This window comes from Grammomys surdaster, unplaced genomic scaffold, assembly GCF_004785775.1.
Source record: "Grammomys surdaster isolate TR1022 unplaced genomic scaffold, NIH_TR_1.0 62, whole genome shotgun sequence".
Classification (NCBI taxonomy): domain Eukaryota; kingdom Metazoa; phylum Chordata; class Mammalia; order Rodentia; family Muridae; genus Grammomys; species Grammomys surdaster.
In genome coordinates this window covers 21,224,545-21,232,917 of record NW_021604564.1, presented here as the reverse complement: position 1 = coordinate 21,232,917, position 8,373 = coordinate 21,224,545, and positions in this window count along the sequence as shown.

Here is an 8,373-nt window from a genome sequence, read left to right as displayed (position 1 = left end):
TATAAATAAGCTCAGGTATCTGTCATTTTTAGAACAGCACCGAGTAAGCACTAAAATAATTCTCAGTTATTCCTGTGAACTCTGAGGTGGTTAGTATGTTTACAAGAATCACTTTCCCCTGGAGAAGTATGTAAAATAAGACAAGGATTTCTCACATTTCTTACATTTTCCTTTTAAGTGTTGATTGGATCTTTAGTCCTGGTATAAGAAAAGCTTATTGGGATATATCTTCATTTCCTTTAAATATAAAAAAAAAAATATATATATATATATATATATATATATATATATATAAATAATCCCTTTATCATAGCCTGCTTTGTGTTGTAACAAAACTCCTGAGTCTTGATACTTTTTACAGAGAAGTTAAGCCCACAGTTTTGGGCATTCAAGACCATGTGAGGATCTTATGGCAAGGTGGCTTGAGTATGTGAAGATGGTGTGTGTGTGTGTGTGTGTGTGTGTGTGTGCGCGCGCGTGTGTGTGACTTATAATCATTATTTCTGCAGGAAGTAGTCCCGTCCCACACAATATGACCTAGCCTCCTGAAACAGCACTTATTCATTTATGGGGCAATCCCTGGGCCATCATATACTTCCTGTGCACCAACCCCACCCTTACCTATCACTTTCACACCATCACACTGGGGACCACATTCTATCCCATGAGTCTTTGGGGAATAAATCATAGTACATCTCACAGAAAAAATGTGCCCTCTATAGTTTAGCATTGCTGTCTGCATTTAAAAGCCTCACCTAGATAAATAAAAAATCATCTTCTTTTCCTTAGTTGCTGACAATGGCGACTAAGATGCAGAGAAAGAGCTCTCTGCCTTTAGCTGTGTCTCTTGGCCACAGAACTTGCCTTCTCTCAAGGCAAGTTCTATGTTTTCGTTGTGGATCTTACCTTTCCTTCCACATCTCCTTTTAAGGTGGTGGAACTCGTATAGTTGTTGCCAGCTCTAGGGCACCTGTGCTATCCTTTACAGACTCCTTGAATCTTGACCAAAACTTTATAAATCATCCCTTTATTAAATCTTCCTTCTTCTTTGGAATGCCATCTGTTTTCTGCTAGGACTCAAATGTAGTAATTGTATCAGAAATACCACCAGGAAATACACTCTCATATAGGACTCTGGAATTGTACTGATTATATATGGATGAAAACAGTAATAGCTGTGTATGTCTTGGAAATGGTATGTCTTGATTTCATGGTATGACAATACCATTTATATAACTATTTATATAATGTTTAATTTAAAGTACTTTAAATAGAATAATGAACATTTGAGTGGGGAATAGCACATGCTACACAAGTCCAACCCTGAGCAACAACTACAACAGAGAACAGAACATAAACTATAGGTAGCTAGAGCAGACCTTAAAGCAAGAAGAGCAGAGATAGGTCATGGTTTTATATTGATCAAGTTCATTCTACAAAAACATATACCAGTCCTAAATGTGATCCAGAGCTTCCAAGTATACAAACAGAGACTTCTGCACTCAGCCTTGATAGAGCACGGGACCAGAGCGGCTTCTTATGACTATCCATGAAAATGAGACTCTGAACTACAGGCAGGATATGTGACTAGAAATGGACATAGCTGAGCTCCCACAGAAAGCACTGTAGTTTTGATGACTTAAAGAAACAGAGGTTAGAGTTCCAGTTTACTCAAGTAGCCTTGTAAGAATATGTGAACCACAGTAATAGAAGGCAACCATAAGAGTAGCTACAGAAGTATGAATAAAATCTAATTTTTGTATACTAGGCAACAATTCTAAACAAAGAACAACAGTCAGAGAAAGAATGTGCACTGGAACACCAGAACCTCAAAAACTAATGACGCTCCAAGACTGGAAGGTATTCAGGTTCAATAGATCAGAAACTCTCTTACACTATCTCAGGTTAGATGCTACAAATCAAGAAGACTGTGTCTTAGAAAGAAGAACAATCTAGCCTTGCAAACCTGGAGTATAAGCAGTCTAAATATGAGTATAGACTGTGCTAGATCTGCTCTCAGAACTTTAAAGCAGCCAGCAAGACAGCTCAGCAGTGGATGCAATAGCGACAAAGCCTGATGACTTGGTGGTGGAAGGAGAGAATTGACTCCTGCAAGTTGTCCTATGATATCCACAAGGAGACCATGTGTATAGCAAGACAGTATGTCAATATGTAGCTTAGCCTGGCTTTATGTTCATGTTCTTCCTGTCTCTTGCTCTTTAGTGCTGGGTTACAAGTATGTAACCACCTTTCTGGATTTAGCACCAATTTTGGTCAATGGTATAACATGGGTTTACAGCACTTGGGAGGCAGAGGTAGGTGGATTTCTGAGTTTGAGGCCAGCCTGGTCTACAGAGTGAGTTCTAGGACAGCCAGGGCTACACAGAGAAACTCTGTCTCAAAAAACCAACCAACCAACCAACCAGACAAACAAACAATAACATGGATTTAAACAAGTATGGTGAATGGGAGACAGGCAGGAAAGGAGTCAAAGAAATATGTTAAATTATTACTCACAGATGTGTAAAGAAAAGATCTGGCATGACATAATCTAGGATTAATGGATGAGCTGGATAGGATTATTAGCAATATGGTTAATCATATGGGGTCAATTGTATTTTTCTTTGTCAGTATCTCAGAGAATGTATTTTAAAACAATACTATTTACAGCAGAACCCCAAACACCAGATATATGGGAATAATTGTAATAAATATATGCCTGTTAAAATAAGAAAATATATAGACTTTAAGAGCTAAATAGATGGTTCTAAAGATTACTTAATTGCAAGATTTGATATCTTAAGATGTTAATACCCGCCGGGCAGTGGTGGTGCATGCCTTTAATCCCAGCACTTGCAAGGCAGAGACAGGCGGATTTCTGAGTTCGAGGCCAGCCTGGTCTACAGGGTGAGTTCCAGGATGGCCAGGGCTACACAGAGAAACCCTGTCTCGAAAAAACAAAACAAAACAAAACAAAACAAAACAAAGATGTTAATCACACTGAATTTTCAGCCAATTTTATTTGGAAGTAAATGATAAAGGTTCAAGCATCGGTATTAGATGTGTTAGTGGCCTCAGTGACTAGGTTTGTTGGGTAAAATCCTGTAAAGAAGGTATGCTACTTAAAGCAAGACTACTGATAATTAAGAGAAGATGATGTAAAAGGAAAGGCTTTTATTAGATTACCCAGATGTCTTGTTCATCAATGAATCCTGAGCACTTAAAAATGTATAGCTTTAAAGAATGTGTGTGTGCAGATGTGAAGGAAAGCTAGAGAGGGTTGATTTAGTTGCTGTTATAAGGCCTAATTGGCTGGATGTGCAAAATGTTAAAAAAACAAACAAACAAACAAACAAACAAACCCCTTTAACTGTCATTTTAGTAACTGCACAGATGGCTGTAAGCAGTGTGGCTAATGAGCCAAGACATAAGTATTACAATAGTACAATTACAATTTTAAGTGAGTAAAATCAGAGTATTGAGAAGACCGCTGCAACAACTATAGGACTTGAATGAGAGGAGGGCTGAGGTGGGGTAAGGGGCTCTGTGGTTGATGGGAGTCAGAGGTGGAGGGTAAATTGTGCTTATTTTCCTGGGGCTACAATTAGAAGGCCTAGGAGAGGAATTAAGTTGATGTTGTGAGAAAAATACATCTGTTGAAGTTCTCAGGAGTTGATGTTTACAAAGAATTATGTTATAGCTAAAATGAATCTAATGTCTCCAATGTGATTATACAATATTGCTTGGAGGGCTGCACTATTTGCTGATAAGAAATGATATAATACCTATGCCTGCCTTCCCAGCCAATAAAGTTGTTGGTTGAAGCAAAGATAATTAATGTGATTAAAAATAAAGGAGGTATTTGATAAAATAGTTTAGGAGAAGTTGGAGTTTATAGATTATGATTAGTCACGTTATAAATAAAGCCATGAGTAAAGAGAGTAAGCAGAAACAGTCAAAAGTTTAAACTGATAGTTTTGGAGAATTAACAGTAATTCAGTGTCAGTTAGTAATTAGGAGTGTCAGGATGGTAGAATGATATTAGGGGTAATAGGCTAAGAAGAAAAGCATATTTGATAAATGGATTTACACATAAGGGAAACTGATTTAATGGTAGTTATACAAATAAAAATTGGAGTGCTGATGTGAACTCCATTTCCCTTCCAGTCTGCACCTGTGCTGGGGCAGATCAGCTTGACTGCCCCTCACTCTCAACACCAAAAGTCTACAGGTCTCCCAGGAAATCTACTGCAGCCCATGCCACAGAGCTCTCAGGAGATCTGCTGCAACTGAGGGACACAGGAGGCAAAGCTCCAGACAGAGACACTTAGGCCAGTTAATCCCAGAGATAACCAGATGGTGAGAGGCAAGTGAAAGATCATAACCAACAGAAACCAATATACCTTGACACCACCAGAACCAAGTTCTCCCACCACAGCAAGCTCTGGATACCCCAACACACCTGAAAAGCATGATGCTGACCTAAAATCTCATCTCATGAAAATAGTGGAGACTTTTAAGGTGGATATAAATAACAACCAAACAGGTGAAGGAATTGAACACAGCAGTCCAAGACCAAAAAATGGAAATAGAAACAATGAAGAAATCACAAATAGAGGCAACCCTGGAAATGGAAAACCTAAGAAAGAGGTCAGGAGCTACAGATGCAAGCATCACCGGCAGAATACAAGAGAGAATCTCAAGTGTAGAAGATACCATAGAAGATACAAAGCATCAAGAACTCCTAACCCAAAACATCCAAGAAATCCAACACAATGAAAAGGCCAAACCTAAGAATAATAAAAAGAGAAGAGAGTGAAGATTCCCAGATCAAAGGGCAAAAAAACGTCTTTAACAAAATCATAGAAGAAAACTTCCCCAACCTAAAGATAGATATGGCCATAAATGTACAAGAAGCCTACAGAACAACAAATAGATTGACCTAGAAAAGAAAATCCTCCCATCACATGTAATCAAAACACTAAGTGCGCAGAGAAAAGAAAGAATATTAAAAGCTGTAAGTGTAAAAGGCCAACGATAAAGGCAGACCTATCAGATTAACACCAGACTTCTCAACAGAGACTCTAAAGATCCTGGACAGATGTCATGCAGACCCTAAAAGAACACAAATTCCAGCCCAGGCTACTATATCCAGCAAACTCTCACTCACCATAAATGAAGAAACCAAAATATTCCATGACAAAACCAAATTTTAAAAAAATATATGTATCTACTAATCCAGCCCTACAGAGAATTCTAGAAGGAAAACTCCAACACAAGGAGATTATCTACACCAATGGAAAAAAAAAAAACAAGAAATGAATCATCACACACACAAAAAAAAACAAATCACGAGTACCACATACACATACCACCTCCAACAACAAACATAACAGGAATTACCAATCATCTGTCTTTAATGTCTCTCAACATCAATGAACTCAATTCACCAATGAAAAGACATAAGCTAACAGACTGATTATACAAGCAGGATCCAGCATTTTGCTGCATAGAAGAAACACACCTCAATGACAAAGACAGGCACTACCTCAGAGTAAGAGGCTGGAAAAAAGTTTTCCAAGCAAATGGTCCCAAGAAACAAGTGGGAGTTGCCACTCATAATAAAAGAGACTTTCAACCAAAAGTTATCAAAAAAGAAGAGAAAGGACACTTCATATTCATCAAAGGAAACATCCACCAAAGTGATGTCTCAATTCTGAACATCGATGCCCCAAATGCAAGGGCACCCACATTCTTAAAAGAAACTTTACTAAAGCTCAAAGCACACATTGAACCCCCTCACAATAATAGTGGGAGACTTCAACATCCTACTCTCACCAATGGACAGGTCATTGAAACAGAATCTAAACAGAGATACAGTAAAACTAACAGAAGTTATGAACCAAATGAATTTAACAGATATATACAGAACATTTTACCCTCAAACAAAAGAATATACCTTGTTCTCAGCACCTCATGGTACCTTCTCCAAAATGGACCACATAATCAGTAACAAAACAGGCCTCAACAGATACAAGAAGACTGAAATAATACCATGAATCCTATCAAATCACCATGAACTAAGACTGGACTTCAATAACAACAAAAACCACAGAAATCTCACATACCCATGGAAACTGAACAGCTTTCTACTCAATGATAACTGGTCAGGGAAGAAATAAAGGAAGGAATTAAAGACTTTCTGGAATTCAGTGAACAAAGAAGACACAACATATCCAAACATGGGACAAAATGAAAGCAGTGCTAAGAGGAAAATTCATAGCACTAAGTGTCCTCATAAAGAAAATGGAGAGATCCTATACTAGTAAGGTAACAACACACCTGAAAGCCCTAGAACAAACAGAAGCAAACACACCCAAGAGGAGTAGACAGCAGGAAATAATCACACTCAGGACAGAAATCAACCAATTAGAAACAAAGAGAATGATATAAAGAATCAACAAAAACAAAAACTGTTTTTTAAAGAAAATCAACAAGATAGATAAACTCTTAGCCTAAACTAACTAAAGGACACAGACACAGTATCCAAATTAACAAAATCAGAAATGAAAAGGGAGACAGAAAAACAGAAAGTGAGGAAATTAAAAAACAAACAAAAAACATTCGATCTTACCTCAAAAGCCTTTACTCAACAAACTTGGAAAATCTAGATGAAATGTATGATTTTTTAGGCAAATACCATGTACTTAAGTTAAATCAAGAGCAGGTAAACTATCTAAACAATCCCATATCCCCTAAGGAAATAGAAGTCATTAAATATCTCCCAACCAAAAAAAGCCCAGGGCCAGATGGCTTTAGTGAAGACAAAATACAACACCCCTTCACGCTAAAAGTATTGGAGAGATTAGAAATTCAAGGCCCTTGCCTAAATATAATAAAAGCAATATATAGCAAACTAAGTGGAGAGAAACTTGAAGCAATCAAACTAAAATCAGGGACTAGACAAGGCTGCCCACTCTCTCAATATCTATTCAAAATAGTACTTGAAGTTCTAGCTAGAGCAAATAGACAACAAAAGGAGGTCAAAGAGATATAAATTGGAAAGGAAGAAGTCAAGCTGTCACTATTTGCAGGTGACATGATAGTATACATAAGTGACCCCCAAAATTCCACCAGAGAACTTCTAACCCTGATAAACAACTTCAGCAAAGTGGCTGGATATAAAATTAACTCAAACAAATCAGTAGCCTTCCTATACACAACAGATGAATGGGTTGAGAAAGAAAATAGGGAAAAAACACCCTTCACAATAGTCACAAATAATATAAAATATCTTGGTGTAACTCAAATCAAACAAGTGAAAGATCTGAATGACAAGAACTTCAAGTCTCTCAAGAAAGAAATAAAAAACCTGAGAAGATGAGAAAATCTCTCGTGTTCATGCATTAGTAGGATTAACATAGTAAAAATGGTCATCCTACTAAAAGCAACCTACAAATTCAGTGTAATCCCCATCAAGAGTCCAACACAGTTCTTCACCAACATTCAAAGAGCAATTCTCAAGTTCATATGGAAAAACAAAAAAACCCAGGATAGCAGAAACAATTCTTAACAATAAAAGAACTTCTGGGGGAATCACCATCCCTGACCTCAAGCTGTACTACAAAGAAATAGTGATAAAAACTGCATGGTATTGGTACAGACAGATCAATCAATGGAACAGAATCAAAGACCCAGAAATAAGCTCACACTCTTATGGACACTTGATCTTTGACAAAGAATCCAAAAACATACAATGGAAAAAGAAAGCATTTTCAATAAATGGTGCTGGTCTAACTGGTGGTCTGTATGTAGAAAAATGAAAATAGACCCATATTTGTCACCTTGCACAAAGCTCAAGTCCAAGTGGATCAAGGACCTCAACATAAAATCAGATATACTGAATCTAATAGAAGAGAAAGTGAGAACGAGCCTTGAACTCATTGTCATAGGGGGAAACTTCCTGAACAGAAGTCCAAAGGCTCAAGCTCTAAGATCAAGAATTGATAAATGGGACCTCATGAAACTGGAAAGCTTCTGTAAGGCAAAGGACATAGTCAATAGGACAAATCGGCAACCTACAGAACGTGAAAAAAAAATCTTCACTAACTTCACATCCAATAGAAAGCTAATATCCAAAATATATAAAGAACTCAAGAAGCTAACCTACAAAAAGCCAAATAACCCAATTTAAAAATGGGGTTCAGAGCTAAACAGAAAATTCACACAGAGGAATCTTGAATGGCTGCCAAGCACTTAAATGTTCAGACTTCCCTTCCTCCCCTGCCTGGTCCTTTGGGCTGGGGCAGACACAGAATTGGTCTGCTCCTGTGGAGATACTGACTCCTGAGTCATCCTAGAGGAGCCACTGCA